The following is a 22,307-nucleotide window of genomic DNA, read 5'->3' on the forward strand; positions in this document are numbered from 1 at the left end:
CATACAGCATCCATATCAAACTTGCGCGGGCCGCACTAACATTAAACTTTCATATCAAGGCGGGGGCCTCAAACTAGTGTCCTGTGGGCCACATTTGGCCCGCGGGCCGCGTGTTTGAGACCACTGTTTTAGATGATTTGGACTGATCTTCCAAGGCACGTAGAATATTGTGTTCTATGGCTATATGAACATGTGTAACGGCCTTGTAAATTTTTCTTCCTCTCCACTTCTGCACCCCTCATCAATGCCAACCACATTGTGTGGCAAAGGGAGGGAGTGCTACCAGAGCTGGGGCAACTACGGAAGCCCGGGAGGAGCAGACGTGAAAGGATAAAATAAAGCATATACAAGGAAAGCGATGAAAATGGAGTAAACAAGATAAGAATAATAAATAACTAATTGAGATAAAATTCACACAATTACTAAATAATAATAAATTCACACATTTAGAAAATAAATAATACAGTGTATTTTTAACTCTGTTACACCTGCAAGATACCAAAAGAGAGATTAGACTCTTGTCTTTCATCAGAAAAAAAACTCAGTTTCTACCCTTTTCAGTTCTTTAGCAGTCAGAGGTAGAACATAGGTAAGTTTCAGCAAAATGTCTGTCAAACTGTTTTTTGTTACGATACATTTGCCTGTTTTTTTAATATTTCCCTTCAATGCATAACCTCGTGCACGCTACACTCCTACATGCTTTTCCACTTTGTACTTGTTGTGGAGTGTGTGATTACATGGGAATGATGCATGGCGAGTTCTTATAAAGTTCACTTCCGCCACCTTTTACGGCTTACAACTGCACTAAACATGATCTCTTCTGTTGTGAGCAAAAAAAAAACGTAAATGATGTATAATACGTCTTTGGGATGCAGCGGTTGGGTTGATAAAAATGATATACATTTGTCTTCGGTAGCGAATGAGTTAATTGTAGACAAATTAGCTGACAAACCTAAATCTAACATCATTTCTCATAACATTATTGACCACAATATACCTTGTCTTTCAGTATTTTTTGACAAATAATGGGCCATAGTCCACCACAACACATTGACAGTGATGTAAAAAAAAAAAAACAACATAGTGAGGGAGTGATCTTTGAACCGTAATTTCATGCGTCACAAATTTAGGTGTGGAAATAGACCCGGCACCCCCACTTTAGTTCAGTTCAAATCAGGCTCTTTTCATTGAGACCACGATGAAGAGTGACAACCTTTCTTTCATCTCAGGACCTTGAAATCCAAGCTTTTATGACAACTCTGCTTGACTACCGCAACACACTTTATTATTTACGATGGGGTCAGCCAGCCCCCTCGCCATCGTCTACAGCTAGGACAGAATGCCGTTGCTGTTTTTAACGGGTACCTGTAAACCACAGCACTTTACTCCTGCTCCGGCATCCTTTTCATTGGATTCCTGTTGGCTCCAAAGTTCATTTCTAAAGTGTTTACATGGTCTTGCGCCTCTCTGCATTACAGATGCGCTCGGGTCAGCGGACCAAATGCGTTTAGATGTCTTGAGGCCGCTACAAAACTTTGGAACGCACCACTTCCAAATGCGCAAATGTGGATAGGTGGTACATGTCCTCTTTGCTCTGGAGGTTTTCAAACCCTAACCCCAGAATGGTGAGGAGCTGTGTAAGGTGAAGAGATTCTTGCACTTTGGGCCATTTGCCCAGAACTCCAAAGTTGAAAGTCCAATTTGTACATTGCGTAGACTGGAGCATGACTTCACGTACTTTGTTGAGTGTTGCAGCACAGTTTGGCAACAGCAACTCTAATCTGTTCCAGATACTGTACCTTAGCTGTTGTGTTTACAAAGGTTCTCTGCACAGCAGCCGTTATACTTACTGGTTCTGGTTCTGTGTGTTCACTTCATGTCAGTCTGTACGCAGGTGAGTAAAACCTAATTTTTGTCCATAAGTCTCATTCTAAACTGTTGTTGATGCCATCGCTTATTCAATCACTTTTCCTCTTCATTTTGTCTCCCAAGTGCAAGGCAGGCTCTGAAGGTTCGGTTTATTTTTTATTTACTTGGAACATGCATACAGTTTACATTGAATGCTGTGTTTGTATACTGTATACCTACAGTAAGTATCATCATCTTTTTTTTCTCTCACCCCCGTCTTATGTATTGTACTAATATAAGTGTCATTGAATGTACTGTAGATACTTGAGGCCGGAATGTAGTACTTTGAGCAGGCCCACCAGTGATATCCCAACGATGGGATCAAGGTCATGTTACGGAATGTGATCCTTCAAGCTGCATGGTTACTTCATGTGGGTTAGCGTTTATGGGCCACAGTACTATGATGTTAAATATGTATTGAGATTCTCCTGGACCTCCATTAAGCTTCATGTAGATTTTACCGGGTCTTTATCTCCAAGTATCTTTCCCTGCTTCATCAAGTCTCGTGTCTTCTTACCGATGTCGGCATGACCAGCAAGAGAAAAATATGGGCCTGTTCTTGAAAAAAGGTGAAGCTGGACTATCCGCCAAACTGTTGCTGAAGCCTGATGTCTTTCCAACATGATTTAGTCACGTTGGAGAGTCAGACATGAAAGTCGTAAGGAACAATGTATCAGTGTCCAAACAGTGTTTATTTTGTGTAAGTAAGCGGTTGTCTGTGTAGCATTATAGAATGTGGATACTGGGAGCATGCATGCAAATTACAAGCTTACCGATGTCTGAAGTTGCTAAATAGCCTTTTCCACCACAATCGGCAGAGCTACCCATTTTTTGTAAAACATGGCTAGTCCTGTAATGTTATGTCTACACTCGATAAACGCAAACCTACGTCACCACTCTTTGAGTTCATACACCCTCAGGGTCTCCAGCCAGCATCTCATGTGCTAACAGTAGCTCCTAACCGCTTTTTAAGTAGCTCTCCAAAGAGTTTATTCATTTATTAGCAACTCTTATATGGACAAAATTAGAAAATAGGCTTCGGCAGTCGTCCGGAAGTCCTCGGGAATCCCTAACACGGGCTATTGTTGTGGCCGTAACCCATGCAAAGGTCGCTTCCCAGTCGGCCCCCCCAGTCAAGTCTTATTTATGACTTATTTTCTTTTATTTCTACTATATTGGGTAATACCAGCATAACGGTGACCATGGGGTTATTTATTGTCTCTAATAAATGTTTAAAACCATATTTCAAAGGTCATAAACGTCACACTTACCACGGTCAGGTCTGAAGCCAATTAACATTCTTACTGTCCTTGCATCACAGCATCGGAATGGAACTTGCACGTAACCGAGGGCCGTCTCTGTAGGGATAGTGTTCTTTGCAGGGAAACGTCTTGACATGCAGACCACATATTTTTCTCCTTGGCCTGGAGCTCTCTGTCCACTGATCATCTTTCTAGAATAGCAGCCGTGACGCAGGATGTCAGCTAACGATCAAATAGCCGATACACGGAGAAGGTGCTGCGCTTGTTCTTGCTTCTTATCTGACATGATTATTTGTGTACCTGGGATGTTCTCTAATGCCATTTGTTAATTAGCATTTCTGAAACAAATACACCACAACCATGTTGGTATTTTCTTTTCTCCACATGCTGAAATGCAGCATTTTAAATACAACATTTGGTTGTGGGCCGCTCAGCTACTACTAATACTACTACTACTACTACTACTGAGTTACTACTCCATCGCTGAAGAGTGTGTTAGCGGTTCTTTGTCACGTTGTGATTTTGTTCACATTACACACTATACCCATCATTTGATATAAGCATTGTGTGTGCACCCCCCCAGTCCTGCATGTCACAGCTGAAAATGTAAATCTGGCAAGAGAGAAGCATAGAAAGTGTGTACTTGACAATTCTCTCCGACGGCAGGAGCGTGAATCCACGCGGTGATAGGAAATCATTACTGCAGGCGGTGATCAGTTGATGACCCGGCTGATGAAGACTCAGGATTATTGTCACATGGAGAGAAGAGGACCTTTTGATGTTGATGGGCAGAGGAAAATGACTGTGGAGAAGGGTATTGAAGATACTGAAGAGTGATTGCTCCCTGAGGGGTGAATCAGAGCGACTCCGTCCGGAGTGGAGATGTGTTTTATGTAGTTACTCACACATTTAGAGTGGCCCTTTCTTTCTGCTGCCACTCAGTAGCAGTCGTACTCTTCAGCCGTTGGTTGCCTGGGTTATCATTTCACCACAGTTCCATGTATGAACCTGCTATGACTATTTATACTACTGAGTGTCATTGTCACAGCATCTCTATATTACAATGACATCTAACAAGATGCACCATAGAGATACTTCTGTGTACCTCTTGTCATTCAAGCTCAAAAACACTTCAAGGACTTGAAAATTGGATTTATTTACTGCAAGAAATATTCTTGTTGTCAAAGAAAGGGCGGCTGTGACCTGAAAGACGGGAATGGAGGTAGTGCTGGAAGATGTCATGGCTGTAGAAAGGTAGCAAATGTATTGTCTCACAATCGCAGCACGTTGTCATTGGGAAATAGTCGCTTGAATCCCCTTGCAGCACCTCAAGGGACGCTGCTGTGTCTAATTCAGGGGTTTGCAACCTTTTTTCAAGCCCAGCCATGTCGCATGTCGTTATTATCTGATTTATGAAACAAAACAGTTGTCATCTGTTGTGGCTTGTTTGAAATATTAGGAAATAAAAATACCTACGGCTGCACGGCGTTAAGTGGTTAGCGTGCAGGCCTCACAGCTAGGAGACCCAAGTTAAATTCCACCCTCGGCCATCTCTGTGTGGAGTTTGCATGTTCTCCCCGTGCATGCGTGGGTTTTCTCCGGGTACTCCGGTTTCCTCCCACATTCCAAAGACATGCTAGGTTAATTGGCGACTCCAAATTGTCCATAGGTATGAATGTGAGTGTGAATGGTTGTTTGTCTATATGTTCCCTGCGATTGGCTGGTCACCAGTCCAGGGTGTACCCCCCGTGACCCTTGTGAGGATAAGCGGTAGAAAATGAATTAAAATGCCTACAAAATAACAAACAAATGATGATCTTAAACTTAAACTCGGTAATCCCTCATTTTGTGCTCAATTCGTTCTACCCCTGACCTTTTACTTTGCATGATTTTCCACACTTAAATGTTCCAAATCATCAAACAAATGTAAATATTAGTCAATGACAACACAACATGTAGTTTGGGAATTTTTTTTCTCCCTTAATAATACAAAGTTAGATTTAAAAACTGCATTTTTTGTTCGGTTTTGTTATCATTGACAAACATTGACAATTCCCCCCAAGAAATCAGGAAGGGGGAAGGATTTGAGAACAATTTAGGGTTTACGTGAATAAAACCCATAAAATCGATGGTGCTTTAACAGTACACAAATATCTTGAATTTCTTCTGAGCAGAGAGACTTCTTGAATCTTGCCATGCGACAGGCTGTGTTCATCCTAATCAATAGGAACCGGCTTTCAACTTTATGGAAAATCCATCCAAAGCCATTTTGTCTGAGCAATCCAATTGTTCGTCTGATGGTTGAGGGCTTCAATGCGAAACGAGCAGCTCAAAAGTCCCTTACGATTGAAGAGGTGGACCAAAGCCGCTGTTTTGCCAAGTGTGATCAGCCATTGTTGCAGGGGCCAACAGATGCGTGTGTGTGTGTGTGTGTGTGTGTGTCACTTTGGAGATATGTGAGAACAAAAATGGCTCCCCGGCCAGGATTTTTGTTGTGTGTATTTCTTCTTTTGGACAGTTTTGGTATTTTGTCAGATTCCCAGCGATGGATGTATTTAACTCTGTGTTCAGTCACTGAATCCAAAGCATCTTAAAGCGGTGAAAAAATAAAGTTAATCACCTCCGAGTTCCCAGTTGGTATTGTCAACTCTCAGGCTGCTGTGTCAGCACCCCCCTCATTTGGAATTAAAACGCTTGATGGATTCACGCTTTGTTATCCCCTACTCACGTCCCCACACTCCATCATCTGCTCACTTCGGGCAGTGCGTCTGTTAAAAACAAACTGTAGACGAATGGATGGATGAACTGATGGGGAATTGCAGCTGAGGCACAAAGGGACCGCTCAATAAACCTTGAGAGTGAGACACCTCCTTTCAGAGTGGCGCCTCTGCACTCCTTCTTTAGTGGTACTCGGCCCCCAATGTGATTATTATTATATATCACATGTGTCAAACTCAGGCCCGAGCCAACACCAGCTATCCATTTTAAAGAATGTCATGCATTGTCTGTATCTAAGGGTTCTAAGGCAACAATAATAATGCATTCCAATTATTACTGCCGCTGGATCTTTTTGGGGTGCTACGAATACATTTAGTGGTGGATATCTTTTATTATGTTGTGTGTTCCATACCACATGGATACCACAATCCTCCGTGTCCTGAATGAAAAGATGAATATATGGAAAAAGAAGTTCACTTGACCTCAATATATTCCCTCAAGCGGCTGAAAATTGCTTTTGCATTGGTCCTTGCGCTTGATATCTCTTTGCCAATCACAAAGGACCCACTGAGCGTCCTTTGCACACTCAGCGCCACACATGTGCCGACTCAGCAGCTGTCACCAAAAAGTGAAGGCGGGCCGGAGCATGACAGGCGATCTGTGGCGCTTGTCAAGTTGCAATGAAGGAAAAAGCCCAGTTGAGTGGCAGAGTGGCGCAGTGGGCAAACAGACGTCCATGTCTTCATCTCGCCTTCATTCCCTGCTGAAGTGTCCTTGAGCATAGCCGACAGAAAGGTTGAGAAGAAACAAGTATTTGATTTCTGCTTGCCAAATTAGAAATGGTCTCATGTCATTTATAACAAATGACTTTCCTCTGTTAAGCAACGAGGTTAGTAGTAACTCAGTGGCTTTCATGTGGCGGTATATCTTGTGCTTTCTGTTATCTAAAAGAATGTACGCAGCAAAAATACCTTCTCATCCAGATACACACATCAGCTTTTTAAAGACGACTGTCACATATCCCTTTTATGTTGTACAAGACGCTGATTTGGGAGTCGCAGCAAGGGCAGCTTTTGTGCTTCCACAATTTGAACGGCAAAGGCTGTCGCTGTCTTCGAGTGGAGTTAGGGCAACGTGGCTGCTTGGCCATTGTTGCTTAGACAGGTATGGTAATTGCATTTTCTTTCTTTGGGTCCCTATCGCTGCACAGCACCAGCACACACCCCTTCAAACTTCATTATCTGCTGACCACGTAGAACAAAAGCAGAGAGAAGCACTGTCCGTCTCTGCATGAGGTCGGCCATCAAAATATGACACGGACACACAAGCTGTACAGCAGGAGTACTCAAAAGCAAATCTTGAACATTTGTCAATGTCTCAAAGGGATACAGTATAACCCTTAGGGGAGAAGGGTGACCAGGACACTCGGCACGGCAGTCATATACTCAAATGTTACTGGCATCCTCTGTATGGATGGAAAATGGTTATATTTCTATAACCAAAACCACAAAGTCCAGAGGAAGAACATTCAAAAAAACTTAATGAATAACAAGGACACGGGAACCTGAGGAATGTCTGGAAAAATGCTATGCCCTCTAAAGTCACAGGAACTTGGACATTTGAACCGCCATTGTGTGTGACGAGACCAAATTTACAAGACTTCAACTTGGCAAGCATCATAGGATTAGGTCTGCATGTGTTTTACTTTTCCTTCGGCATTTTGGGAACTCTAATTGAAAAAGCCGCCCACCGGTCAATTTCACCTCCCAATGAAACCAAAACATTTTCTTCACTTCATAAAAAAAGACAAAGAACAAGGAAAACAGCGTGCTTTGTCACTCTAGTCACTAAAGTTGAGTTTCGGTCAATCAAATCGACATTTTTCCTGGCTTTTTGTCACTCCTTCCATAGACTGGAGAAGTGGAAGTGACATTTATACCAGAGGTTTCCACCATATTTGCATACTATATGTCACCTGACCATTCAAACTGCAGTAGCATCGCACATACATCAGATTTATATCTACATACGAATGAGGCCCGAGTCCCATTTGAAAAAATATGAATTTTGCTTTTAGCAGATTCAGGTCACATATGAGCAAAATAAATAGTCATCACAATATTAGTACATGTTGCTATTGTGTTATTGTCAGTTTCTTGGCTTTGTTCCCAATTATTGCCTACGTTTGAATCGAAAATGTCGATAACGGTGTCATGTCGACATGTGCTGCAGCATTGTATACTTCATCATTATCGTTGGCTATTTTTTTCAAAAGCAGTGGTTATGCCAAAATCAATACAAAACAGTCGCAACAGGAAAGGAACTGCCATTTACCTTCAAAGCTTCGGTGTAGAAAAAAAGCCCTTTCTGGTCCTCTAACAGCGACAGTAATTATTACACAGCGTCATGGTCTTATATGGTGTTATTATTGACATGGCTGCCAGACCAGAACGCTTCACCTACCTCTTCTACTTCTCTCTCTCTCAATAAGCCACAGGGATGAAGGTAAGGAATTGTTTTCTTTTTTTTCATTACCCTTTTATTTAAAGGGGACTTATTATGCTCTTTTTGGATGCTTTGTATTGAGATTCTGCACCTCTTTCTACAGTGGTTCCATGGACTTCCTGGTTCCGACCCAAACGGCATGATGAACTGAGTGGACTTATGTGACCTTTGGCCTTGGGAAACGGTAATATTTCTGTATATGTATGACTTTTTCTTGTAAATGTATAACTTTTATATATTGATTTGACTATAAAACGGGACGCCACATTGCTATGTCGCCCATGGGCCAACCTTTCAGATCCTTTTGATTATTTGTCACCACCAACTTTTCAGATCCAGTTGGCACCAAATTGAACTTTTACGGCTTCGTAGACATTTCCTAATGAATGTGAGAGCGACACGCGCGGCAGGCAGCGTACAGATGTTATAGTGGAGCCCAAAGCAGTACACGGAGCGGCACTTGTCTCGTCTGATGAGAGGCCTCATTTGGAACTGCCATTAGTCGACATATGATTTATGGCTCTATGCCGCTCCTCCGCTCTCACTGCTCTCACTTCACAATAGAATTGAGAGGCAGAAAAGAGAGCAAGCCTCCCGTCTGCTACCACTGTCTTGTTGCTCAAACGCCGCACCGTGAGCTTCATTCGCGGAGACGGAGAAAGCCTATCACTCACGTTAAAGTCAGGCTTTGTGTTATAAATAGACCGAAAAATGGGTTAAAATAAAGATGCAGCAGCATGACACAACATCACCATTAAACCAAATGCAATGATAAAATACTGATTCCTGTCTTTGACCTTAAGAGCCATGTCAAACCTTTTTAAAAATGGAAACTTGAATATAGGGTGTGATGATACCTAGTACACATGAGTAAATGATGATGATTTGCATCAAGTCGCCTCATATGCATCATGATCGTGAAAAGTGCATCTCAACATTTCTTTTCATATTTTTATTCAGTGCAATTAAAAGATGATGTGGCCTGATGGGACACACAACTGTCCCCGCTGAGGAGGAGAAGGATGCGGATGCCGGCGGGAATGCCTGGGCCCTCCACCATGCCACAGCTGTCCGTCTGTCAAGCCCCTGGGATCATCAATCAAGCAGCCGAGTGCAGGTGAGTGGGAGGTGTGGAGAACAATCATTAATCAACCAGACGTACACAGTGACGGGGTGCACAACCTGTATGTATGTATGTGTGTGTTGGTGTGATGTGAGAGAGCGAGCGAGCGAGAGAGAGACAGAGAGGCATGTGGCATCATCATCATTCCCGCAACATGTTAACATGTTATGTTTCCTGTCTTGCTAGGTTTTAATGGCGTATGTGCTGATGGTATGGACCCACCTACTGTGGGAACCCGGTTGTTCTCCCAACACTATTTGTATGTGGTTGTCAAGATCGGCAGCAACCCTGATCAAAGCATTGCTAGTTCATTCACATCACACATCTTTTTCGCAAGGGCTGCCCCTTGTTCCCTCACAGAGAAGGCTCCTGTAGATATGGATGCCCATACACAGAAGGCACAATGTCATGGAACACTGAAAGCCCTTAGCTGGGATGAAGGAGGATGCGTGGAAGTTTGCTCAGCCCATCCACATGGAGCTTTATGGGCTTTAAAAAGCCATGAGACCATGTCCCTTTGCCGTGTTGTGTACGGCTTCTGTGTATCAAGCTACAAATGCAATCTTTTCAGAAAGTGTTGGCGGTGATTTCAACATCTGCAGTAGATCTCTGCGAATAGGAAGTAAACAGGTAATTGAGACACCCATAAAAATGTCTGGTTTTGCAACTGTAACTGTGTCTCAGACCTGTGGGGTTCCCCATGGGTCAATCCTTAGACCCCTATTGTTCAATCTGCACATGCTTCCTTTAGGATAGCCAATGTGCAGCTGAAATGTGTCCTGTATATTTACTTTGTCACTGCATCAAACAAATCAGTGTGTGGATGCAAAACAACTCTCTCCAGCTAAACTCGGATAAAACTGAAATCATTGTCTTTGGCCCGCAGAAACAAAGACAAAGTGTCACCTTGAGACTCTCTAAAAACATCATCGGCAAGTTAGAAGTCCAGGGGTAATAATGCACTCAGATCTGAACTTTAACGGCCACATTAAATCAATGACATGATCGGCTTTTTGCCACTTAAAAAACATTGCCAAAATCAAGGGAATAGTTTATATTCCAGATTTAGAGAGACTAATCGGCAACGGGATGCTCAAGTCCTGACGAAACCAGGAAATAGGACCATAATCCAGTAGTACTCAGGTCTCTGCAATGACTTCCTGTCGCTCACAGAACACACTTGAAACAGCTCTGCTGGCGTATAAGTCTTTTCATGGTCTTGTGCCGAAGTACACCACGGACATGTAGGAGTCTGGAACAGTCTTCCGGAAAATGCGTTACAATCCTCAACTTTGGCAATGTTCAAATCTAAGCTCAAAACACTTGTATTCAACTGTGCATATGACAACTGAAAATGTTTCATTTGCAGTCTTCATTTTTTAATGGAATAATTTATAGATATTTATGTACCGCTCATAAATTGATGTATTGATTTTATGAAGTGATTTGATCTTCTTTTCTGTAAAGCACTGCCTTCTGTGTGAAGTGTGCGCTACAAATGAACTTGCCTTGCCTTTCACCACTAGTTCATGGAAATTATGCATGCATTCACACCTTTTCTTCACACACTGGCATTCCGCCCCACACAATTGACACACACCTTACATCTGTTGAGGACACAGTTACTCGTTAGCATGTCATTCTCACCCAGAATGGTACAGCTGGGACAAAAAGTAAGATGGGGTGTTTTATTTATAAATTAGACGGGCAAAAGTTCCACGGTCGGTGCTGCCTTAAACACATCACTAACAGTTCATAGGTGACCATAGCTGAAAATACACTGTTAATCTGTTATGGATGAAGTCGAGCCCAGTGGACTCTGACATGAGCTGCTTTTGGAGAACGCTGTGATGCCATTTCAACCTAATTGTGTACAAACCAAGCGCATCTCCTAACCTTCAGTGTGTAGTCGGTGTTTGGCATCTGCGTGACACTTAAAAGCCCATTTCTCCCGATGACGCCATATACGCTGAGCTGATTTAGCGGGGTTCATTAAGTGTACTGATTCTCACCGCTGTGGTGTTGAGTAAGGCCATCAGATGGTTTATTCATGACAAATATCTCGACTGTGCTCAACCTCAGACCTTTGTGTTGAATGGTAGTTTTTAAACAAACACTCAAAGGAAAGGTGCGTAGGGAACAGCCAAAGGCAGTTTGCTCTTACAAAGAAAGAGACGATTTAACTGTGTCTATCAGGCATGTCTGAAAAAGTCTCCGATTTTTTTAAGAATCTCTCAATGATTCCTACCTTCCTCAGACACTTATTGGAGTTCGTCTGAGAAAAGAAGATGTACGCTGAAAGTACTTTTTCTTCCTTATTTGGGAGTGAAAGCTCGGGATCTAATTTCGAGTTGGAACATGAAATTCAATTATGTTGGAGGACATCCTTCATTATGGACAGAACAACTTTGAAGAGTAAAAACACTGTGATATCTGACCGACTACAACATGAAATGACTTTCACCAGCACAGTTTACCGAAGATAGACCCCCAGCCTCTTTCTTTCATTGATGTGGCAATTTGACCCAGGAAAAACACAAAGGCACACAGCTTGCTTATCTCTTGCTGCATATGAAACGCCTGTGGTTACGGATGCTGCAAGTTCAGCCACTAAAAAGCAGGGTTGTGTATCGTTCCCATATTATCCAATGGTGCCCAACCCGGTGCTTAAAAAAAGAAAGAAGGAAAACATAGAAACTTGTCATTTTTACAAACATTTCTTACGTGCAAGTTGAACATAATAATGATTGAAATATTTCAGTAATATAAATGAGATGATGACTTGGTAAATAATTCACCAATATGAAATAAAAACTGCTAAAAATACAGAGAATGTGCTTGTGTTGTCATGTTCACCTTGCGTGCATCCCTTCAGTGTGTTTCATACACAAAATTGTAAACCTTGCCATCCTACCTCCACATGATCCCAGGGTCACTCTTGTTTTTTTTTCATCTGCCGCGGTCCAAGCAGTCCAAACAGTCCAAACAAGCGGTAGTAAATCTAGACTGTTACTACCTCAATCATATTTATTTATTTAACAACCCAATACAATACACTCATATGTGACTTTACTCATCTGTACACACCAGTCATTATTTGCACTATGATCCATTTATCATTGCACTAAAATTAATATATCTGCAATATGTCTGTTCCTGCATATGCTCCTGTGCAATACTATGTGTATATTTTGGATATCTTGTATGTATCTTGTATATATCTTGTTAAATTGTCTTTTTTACTCTACTTTTATATACTTTTTTTAAACTTGACTACTGCACTGAAAGGAGAAGCTCTCCAATCTCGTTGTACATCTTGTATAATGACAATAAAGGCCATTCCATTCCATTCCAGACTTGATCAAACTTACTTAAAATTTGTCAGATCTAAACATAATCGCCGCATAAGACTTCAAAATGTGATGCTACTGTCTGCTTCACTACTTCTTGTAACTGCTCTCTATGGCATCATGGGCCTCATTAAAAGAAAAAAGTAGTGTTTTTTTTTAACCCCCAAAATGACGGTATTTCTCCTCTAACATAGAAGCAGTCTATAGATGCAGTCGTGTGGGTGCCTGTAGATGCACCTGAAACCATGGGAATAACACTGAACATGGGACTAGATCCCATGTTCAGTGTTTCACATTTTTAGCAGGCAGCGATATTTCCATTCAAAAGCGGAATAACAGAATGTACCCAGAATGTTGTGAGGAGGGCAGAAACTCAGTCAGGACATGTAAGACCTCCCAGTTGTTGGCATCCTCTCTTATAGATGCTACTGAATATTTAACAGTGTGCTCTTTTGCTCATTTGCATTTGTCAGCCTCGTGCTAAACTATAATATACAAACAGGAATGAGTTTGGTGAGTCTGAGAAGGTTTATTTTCGGATTATGGTGTTATGAAGCTAAGCATGTTTGCATTTGGAGTAATAAGGAGTGTGCAGCCCAGTGGAACAGGTTTCTCTCCAAGCTTCCCACTTTGTGTTCGCTGCATTTGCCACTTTAAACCTGGAGGCCGTTCTTTCAGGCAGCCACGTCCCCACGAAACCCGTCATTCAGTCTCGGTTGTCAGTTTTTTATGTATTTTTACGAGGGTGCTATGGTCAGTCATTTCACCTCGGTAAACGAGATAAGATGCAACGCTGTAAAACACAGCAGTCCTGAACACGACCGCTGTGCTTGAAACCACGGGAAGGTATGACGCGGTTAATGCGATAACACTTTGGCTCCGTGGTAAACTGTGGCCATGTCTGTCACGCTGAAGGTTAACTTGGTGTCATTCATTCTTGGTCACGTAGCATCACTCAGTGGGTTTACGTGTGATTAAAGAAAATCACATCGCTACCTTTTGATGCGGTGGAACAGCTCAAATCAAATCATTATTGGAGTTGGAAGCACATGCCCTCGGCACACTAAACAAGAGTGAGCATCAAAGGAGGTGTCTTTATTTTGTTGTTTTTACATTCACACCACAAAAGAAGCAGCTTCCAACTTTGACGACAAGGACGACGAGACCGAAAATCACATGAATTAAGTGGACTCACGATTCAAAGCGGTCTGATTCCAGCCTCACTGGATGCTTTGTCACTCGTTATTCAACTTAAGTAGAGTGTTTTGTTGAGTTTTACACTTCTGTGATATTTGAAAGTGAAAATGTGACATTTTAAGGCACATTTGGAAGACAAGCGAACATTCACATGATAGCTTTGTCATTTGTTATTAAAGACTTTAAAGTCTTTTATTGCTTTTATCTTTTAATATTCACAGGAGGCAACTTATTTTTATTCACGTCTTGTATCGACTCTGAAGTGTATTAAAATATTTATACAGGTTTTATGATGGTGACAGTTTGACCCTGAATGGGATTGTTTTTCCATTATTCTAGGGAAAGGGATTTGAATCTGAATAACAATTTAGGTGATAATTCAATTTGAAATTGGTGGTCGAGCAGCAAACGATTGCAGTCTCGCTCACATGTTGACATAGCATTAAAACGTCTTTTTTTGGGTTAGTGTGATAGAAAATCAAAGGAATCAATATGACTACATGGTTGTAAACGGATTTTCTGTACACTAAAAATCAACGTAACGTCTTCCTTCATGGACACCCAGCCCATTAAGACGGTTCATGAAATTGGAAAGCTGATGGTCACAAAGTCCAAATGCATAAATCCTCCCAATGGCCACATGTCACGATTCAGCCCCCAGATGCTCTTTCGGTGTAAACTTAGCAGTGAAAATGCAATTTGTATGCTTGCTAATGCATACATAAAAAACCCAAAACTGCTTTGTGGCGATGCTTCAACATTTGTACAGGATGATGGCGCTCACTTGGATGCATCAGCAATATGATATTGCCTAATGTAGATCATATATTAGTGGGTAAAGTAACACCTCACACCCATATTTAGCTTAAATGCTCAAGGCTAGGGGTGCAATTGTTTGGTTTGATGCGTTTTCAATACAAAACAAATTTTATTCGAATTTAATTCTTGTCATCTGAAAAGTATACTTCTGCTGCACACACCTGATCCCAATATCCGTATATCGGTGATTTAAAGTCTGTGTCTCTGCAGCGATGGCGCCGTGTCACAATTCAAATCAATTCAGAGTCTTTATTGTCATGTAGACAGTAAAGAAACAGGTTTCCATGTACAATGAAATTCTTACTTTGCTGTCCACTCACATTACCAGCATAAAGAGAATCGTAAAAAAAAGATACAACCAAAAGTAAAACAAATCAAGAGAAATATTAAGGCTTAAAAATAGCTACAACGACTACTTTAGACGGGTTGTACTGCATTTCACACTCCTGTACCTCCGTCCTGAGGGCAGAAGTGTGAACAGTCCGTGTTGTGGGAGGGTGGGGTCCTTGATGATGGAGGCAGCTCTGCTGTGGACTCTGTGGTGGTCGATGCTCTGCAGAGACGGCACCGGGGTCCTGATTATCCTCCCTGCGGGTGTTTTTGCTCCATGGCTTTAGTGGCGCTGTACCACACAGTCATGCTCTCAGGATGCAGCTAGAAGTTGACTTCCTCTGCCTCCTCAGAACGTACAGCCACTGTCGAGCCTTCTTGACCAGCTGTGAGTCTTGGATGTCCCTCACTGTGAAGTCCTCAGTGACGTGGCCTCTTCTTCCTCATGTCCACTATCATCTCCTTTGTCTTGTCTGCATTGAGGGTGAGGAGGTTTCCTCGCACCATTCCTCCAGACTTGCCCCCTCCATCCTGTAGGCCGCTTCGTCCCCCACAGAGCAATGGGCTTTGTGGTGTCCAACAAACCCTTTTATCTTTGCCATTAGGAAGTTGTGACAGAAAAATGACATGAATGTCAAATATTAGTGCAGATTCAGACTTTTTCAGGCTACAGTCTTAAACTTAAACAAGCCATTTGAGTTTAAATGTGGTTTTCATTAAATTGCAGACCCATTCACACCACGCCCTCATGAACTCTGCTGAGGCGACCTTTAAGTCGGATTGTACAAACTTTTCAGAGCCACCTTAATCAAGCCGTAGTGAATGCGGTGCTAAAGTTGGCCAGTATTTTGATGATCTGTCTCACTTGCTGCAGGACAGTGGAGAGATGGTTATTTGACCTATTTGACGCTATTTTGCTCCAATCAGTGTTGGCTTGCGTTGTGCAGCACTTTACATGTCAACATCATGTCAACATCAAATGCCATCAAAATGCCTTATACTTTCTTACCTTTGGCGTCTAATGTGCGTATTCCAAAGTAGATACAAGTGTTGCTTCTCGAGAGCCAACAGGCACCGTCTCAACCGTGAAGGATGAGTTCCTGTCGTGTCCGTCCTGGCGCCCGCCTTGCTCCGCTGGTGATTAACACAAGCGCAACATACATACGGTTTTGACAGACAAGTGCCCTCCCCTCCCCTCCCCCGGTCACTCTCGGAGGAGTTGTCCCCTGCCCAGTGGCATGTGGACGTGTATAATGGAGATGGATGGTGGCTGGCTCTGCCTACACTGTGCAACAGACGGACTGCTCCCTAAACGCCTGTCTGCCAGCCTCCATCAGTCTCCCTCTGAAAGCAAAATCCCTCACTCTACCCCCACGCGCTCTCTCTCTCTCCCTCTCACACACCCTACCTGTCAATGCATTTGAAAATAAGGGAAATTTTCTGGAAAATGGAGAAATTCCTTCCTCCCATGCATCGTTGGCCAACACTAACAGGCGAAAAGGGGACATCGTGTCACCGATGGGATGGAGCTGGACATAAATAGATTCCCCTGTCACGCAAAGCGGTCGTTCAGCTGAACTATTCTTGTAAAAATCAAGAATGAGCTTTGCCAACCTACACATCCTGTTTTCCCTCAGCTGCATATCTGCTGGCTTCTTTCTCTTTTACCTCAACAACACGCTGGGGCTGAGCTACTGGTGTCATGCTGGATTTAATTAAGAAGGTGCTTTGATAACAATTCTGATTTTGCCTTTTCTTCATTCTGGATTGTTGTTTGTTCACCATGACTCAAGCAGCACCTGTCTGAGAGCCTCTGATATACCCATTAAAGTCGATTACTGCACCACTGCTTGTGATGGAAGAGGAACGGATTGTAGCGTTTCAGAGGGGTTGTTTGTACAAGGAATGAATCAGTAAAAGTAAAGAAAATAAAAAAAAAAACCCAATATTTTATTTTTGGTCACATAAGAGCTTAGCCATGTGTGAAGAACAAGGAATGTGGCTCAGGAGGCAGAAACTGGAGGGTTGGCGGTTTGAACCCAGCGTCCTCTGACAAGGTCTTTGGGCAAGACCCTTCACCACAGATCAATTTTGATGACTTTGGAATGGACTTGACAATATCGTCAAAGGCTTTCAACTTGACTTGTACTTTGACATCAAAGACTCAGGACTTCATTCAGACTTGAGTCTGATGACTTGAAAATACTAACTAGTCTTATTTTATTTATGACATAAAACAATTCAAAATGATTTTTTTGTATTTGTCAAATGGAATAAATTGTTACTTTGTTAAAATGCCATTTTATTTGGCAAACATAAAACAGCGCTTTCGACTTGGAAGGACTCGAAAACTTTCAAGTTTATTACTCTGACTTGAGACTTGACTTGGACTTGACCTTACTCGAGACTTCAGATTAAAGACTTCAGAGTTGAGATTTGCAAAACACTGACTTCCCGCCAGGTTGAGTGGTTAGCGCCCAGGCCACACAGCGTTCCATTCCACTCCATCTCTGAGTGGAGTTTGCATGCGTGGGTTTTCTCCAGGTACTCCGGTTTCCTCCCACATTCCAAAAACATGCTAGGTTAATTGGCCACTCCAAATTGTCCATAGGTATGAATGTGAGTGTGAATGGTTGTTTGTCTATATGTGCCCTGTGATTGGCTGGCAACCAGTCCAGAGTGTACCCCGCCTCTCGCCTGAAGACAGCGGGGATAGGCTCCAGCACCCCGCGAACCTCGGGGGGGTTAACGGGAGAAAATGAATGAATGAATGAATGACTTCCCGCCACCTCTGCCCTCCACCCACCTTTCCTCCGGTGCAGCCCACACTCCCTGCAAATTATGCACCAGCTTGCAACTTCCCCGCACATAATTTGTCCCAGAGTAGCGCTCATAGCTGCACGTCAACTGTCTCACAAATCAAATGTGTCCCTGCACGGCCCACCCACGTCCTCACTTCCTTGTTTACTTTGTCAGAGGTGTGGACGTGTGATGATGATCTCTCAACAAACACTCCTATAGATTTCTCTCAACAGTTCCCCAATGTTGTGAACAAAGTACGTGCAACGTGTTACAACACAAACTTAACATGAACATAACAGCAGTTTATGATGGGCAATGTGAATTTGTCACATGTATAAAAATGGTTATTGCTTAGATTAGAGTCATTGGTCTCCAAGGGGAAATGAGTCTTAACTGACTGAATGTTGCGTTACAACACGTCAAAGGCAGCAAAGGGTAACGACAACAATGGAACAACAAATTCAAGGCTGCTGTGCCCTTATGGGAAAAAAAAAATATTGCAGTATATTGGCAAATATAATGCAATGTATTAGGAAATATATTTCCATATATGGGATCTTATGTTTATATTTTCCAATATATTGTAATATATGCATAGATCATATATGTGTATATATTGATACATATAAAAAATATCTTGCGATCAAGACCAAAAAAGGACTATATTTTTACATATATACAATTGCATATCATTTGGGATATATAAACTCATATATTAGGGTTACAGGTAAAGTTGCTGTGAAGCAAATTAAAAGTTGCAAACAAAACTGAGATCACACAGGAAGCTGTTGATTAGTTGTTCTTGCAAATCGCCTCCTCTCACTCCCCTCCCCTCACTGTCTATCCAATAAAGTTTTCAATCAAGTTAAAAATGATTTTAAATGTTCATTTGTCCATTTCTTTCCTCACTTAAAATCATATGCATTTGTTTCCTGCATGTAAAAACTATCCTTCAGACGTCATCAGCCCATCCGTCTCGCTACCAATCCGCTCCTGTTCCTCTACTTTTGGAGCATTTTAATGATTGTCTCCAGGGACTCGCTGTGATCTTTGTGTGTAGTTTCGGGTGCCTACGTACTCTCGGCTCATTCTTGCATTCGGGTCCTCTCATGTCTCCGTTTAGCTCTCACCTCCATGACCGACTGGCCTGAGACACATGCAACCTATCAAATGCTCAGTGACGTGTGGTCGAGCGAGACGCCTCACCTACTGTATCATAATGAAATACTAAAAAAATATATTTGTCTATTGAACTGCATGAATCCATTCTTTTTTACGTTTTTTATCGAATTTGTGTATTTCTTGATCAAATACGGGGCAGAAAGCTGAGATGACGCTGTGGCGAATCTCTCCTCTTTAGTGTGCAGTCAAGCCTGCAGAGGACCGAGTTGGATCATGGTGCTCGCCAATTGCTGTTTGCGTGACATCATTATTCTTTCTGTTGCTGCTGTCCTTCTATCGAGAGGATAAGCCAGCATTTTTCGACAGCAGCACCAGAGTAGCGGTTTAGCTACAGGTCCAATGCATTAATGATATTTGCATGCACCGCTGACTATCCTGACCGTGGAGAATAGACATCCAAGCGTAGAGATGCATAGGAGGCATGTACTTCATCTAAGACCACGTGTGTTTGTCAGTTTATTACAAATTAATAAAAGTGAATTCTCTTTTTACTTCAATACAGCAACCTGTGTTAACAAAATAAAAGTCAAGTAAAAGGAGTCGGCGCTTGACCTGCCCAGAACCCGCATGCCACTGCAAACGCTGTCTTCAAAACGTGAGTAAGGGGTATTCCTGCAATCTCTCTTTAATCTCTGCGTCTTTCCCTTGTTAATACATCTCTGGTGGATGCAGAATCACAGGAGAATTGTGTATCTGTGGTTGCCGGGCAACACAACTGTAATCAAAGTTCCCACATGACAATTTGCTGGGTTGGGTTACATGATGAGGTGCATCTCTACTTGACGCTAGGGAGCGTCTCCAATCATGTTGTTATTATAGTCCTTTTATTGTTATTTTGCACTCTTGGTTTACAATTTTTCATCCATTTTTTACCCTGCTTACATTTGAGTGTGGGTGGTGCATATCGGCGCTAATCCAGGTACTCAACTGTGCGTGATTTAGCTGCTAACTGCTAATTTGTCAACATTAGCTGTGAATGAAAGCACCAGCTGTTAAACATTATAATAGCCAATTTGCATTTATGGAAGTCATTTGAGTGTGTTTCACATAGTGTCCAACGTGAGCTGGAGGAACAAGTATGGATAATTGAGCCCCGCCGCAGATGGTTCCAGTATATGATATCATGATGTCATTAATGCAGGTCAGCGGGCAAACCATTGCATCTGTTGTTAGCGCTGACAACTTGGCCTTTGTTTGGCACCAGTGGTTGCTCTCAATACAGTCGTTTAAATTATAGTTTAAATTTTGCGGCTTCCAAATATATATGGATTCATAAATCATGCTGTTTCATGGTTGAATACAGTATGTATATACTGTATATATTGTAAAGTCAAGCAAAGTGTATGTATTTTCCATGATATTAATCATTTTCGAGCATGAACTAAAGGCTTTAGGAGAATTTTCAGCAAAATATCAGTTCAGTTTTCAAAGTATTGATTTTCACATTTGCAACTAAACTGTGCGTGTGCATGCGTTAAGCTTCTTTGCACAAGTCGGAAAGATGCCTTTTCACTTCCTGGGAGATCAGCCTTCAATGGGAGAGATGCAGGCTGAGTTCTTATAAAATACACTTTTACCACCTTGTGCTGGTAAATACGTCTTAGGGAGCAAGTGGTCAGGTTGAAAAGAAAAACATTTAAATACGTCTTCAGTAGCGAATGAGTTACTATGATGTTATTCATCATTCAAAGTAACAATATTTTGTCTTCATTCTTGTATATTTTTGAACGTACCATCCTCTAACTACCATACATCATCATCCAGGTACCATATGTTATGGATGTGAATTTGATTCATAACCAGAGGAGTTTCCTGCTGTCCTACAGAAATAATACTCATACCAGTGGCGTCATTAGGCCTAAAATAGGCTTTTTTGCTTCAGCCCCCCTAAATAATTTAATATTTTTTATTGATTTTTTAATTGATTTAAAAAAAAATCTCTGACAAATGTATCTAATAGGGCAAGAATAGGAGTTAAAATAAATATTCACATTACCTGTCATTAATTTATAATGATAAATCTGTCCATTTCCCTTTATATGATAGTGTAAGGTAGAGAGCCCCTTCACTGCGCCATTACCTAGTCCATTCCACTTGGCCATGTAGAGTACATCCCACATCACTGAGAATCCAGTCCATGTTTTGCACACAGAGCCAACTATTGACTAGAGCAGCAGTAGGAGAAGAATGGATATACGAAGGTTTTTCAAAAATCACTGCTGGTAGCAATTAGTTAGCTCCAGCCCACACTTAACAGCAGATTGAACCATGAACCAAGTATTTCCTATTTTACAAAAAAATAAAAAATATAAATAAATTAAATGGAAAAAAGACTTACATATAGACGATATCGGCTCACGTCTTTTACCTCTGTTGTTTTGCGACCAAAAGGTAGATTCCAGCCATAAAGGACCACTGCATATGCTAATTAGCTAGCCAGTAGCTAATACCATGGTCCTGGTTATAGTTTGGTGTGCTCTGCGTTCTCTTCAGCCTTTGGGGGAACAGCATCAGTTGTGTTTCTCTCACATTAGGGATGCACACTTAGGGTTACTGAGTTGAGCTGATTCCACTATGATTCATTTATCATTATTGTGAGTGGATGATAATAATAGTAGTAGCGTATGTCTGTTAAATCTGTTGTGTTTTTCGTGCTGATGGTGTTAATGTGATTAAAAAAAAATCGGCATTCATTAAAATTTAATGGTGGCCTAAAATAATTATCAGTATCTCTGCTAAACCTGTCCAAAAGTGGGAAAGTTATATCCCGGTTCTTGTTCGTTATTTGTTTTTTGAATTTCCTAACATCTACCACCAGTCTAAGCCCCCCCCCCCCCCCGTCCTCAGAACCTAGTGACCCCCCTGACTCATACAAAAAAAATACTAATACGGGATCCAAATGTGCAACAGCCCAGGGTAAGAAAAGAGTAGATTCCTTTTTTTGTCTACCGAAGGCTAGAAAGGGATAATGAGGTAGTTGTTTCAAGCGGAGAGAAAGCCATGTATCACTGACTTATGAGACTGGTGGATACAGACCAATAATAAAAGTGTTGTCACTGCTGTGGGATTAGCGTTCCACCAAGCGTTGGAGCTGACAAGTGATGCTCATTT

General features: G+C 41.9%; 2 long non-coding RNA genes across 2 annotated transcripts; one reads left to right on the plus strand and one right to left on the minus strand.

Annotated features, from left to right (window-relative positions):
* Positions 1-6,959: 6,959 nt before the first annotated feature.
* Positions 6,960-12,697, plus strand: LOC131104417 (uncharacterized). The gene is made up of 3 exons (XR_009119779.1): positions 6,960-8,577; positions 9,354-9,510; positions 9,703-12,697. It is a non-coding gene; the product is annotated as an uncharacterized LOC131104417 (long non-coding RNA).
* Positions 12,698-15,117: 2,420 nt separating this feature from the next.
* On the minus strand, positions 15,118-21,992 carry LOC131104560 (uncharacterized). The gene is made up of 3 exons (XR_009119800.1): positions 21,535-21,992; positions 16,222-16,346; positions 15,118-15,805 (listed from the first exon to the last, which is right to left on the minus strand). It is a non-coding gene; the product is annotated as an uncharacterized LOC131104560 (long non-coding RNA).
* Positions 21,993-22,307: the final 315 nt, after the last annotated feature.

Source organism: Doryrhamphus excisus, chromosome 16 (assembly GCF_030265055.1).
Source record: "Doryrhamphus excisus isolate RoL2022-K1 chromosome 16, RoL_Dexc_1.0, whole genome shotgun sequence".
NCBI classification, from domain to species: domain Eukaryota; kingdom Metazoa; phylum Chordata; class Actinopteri; order Syngnathiformes; family Syngnathidae; genus Doryrhamphus; species Doryrhamphus excisus.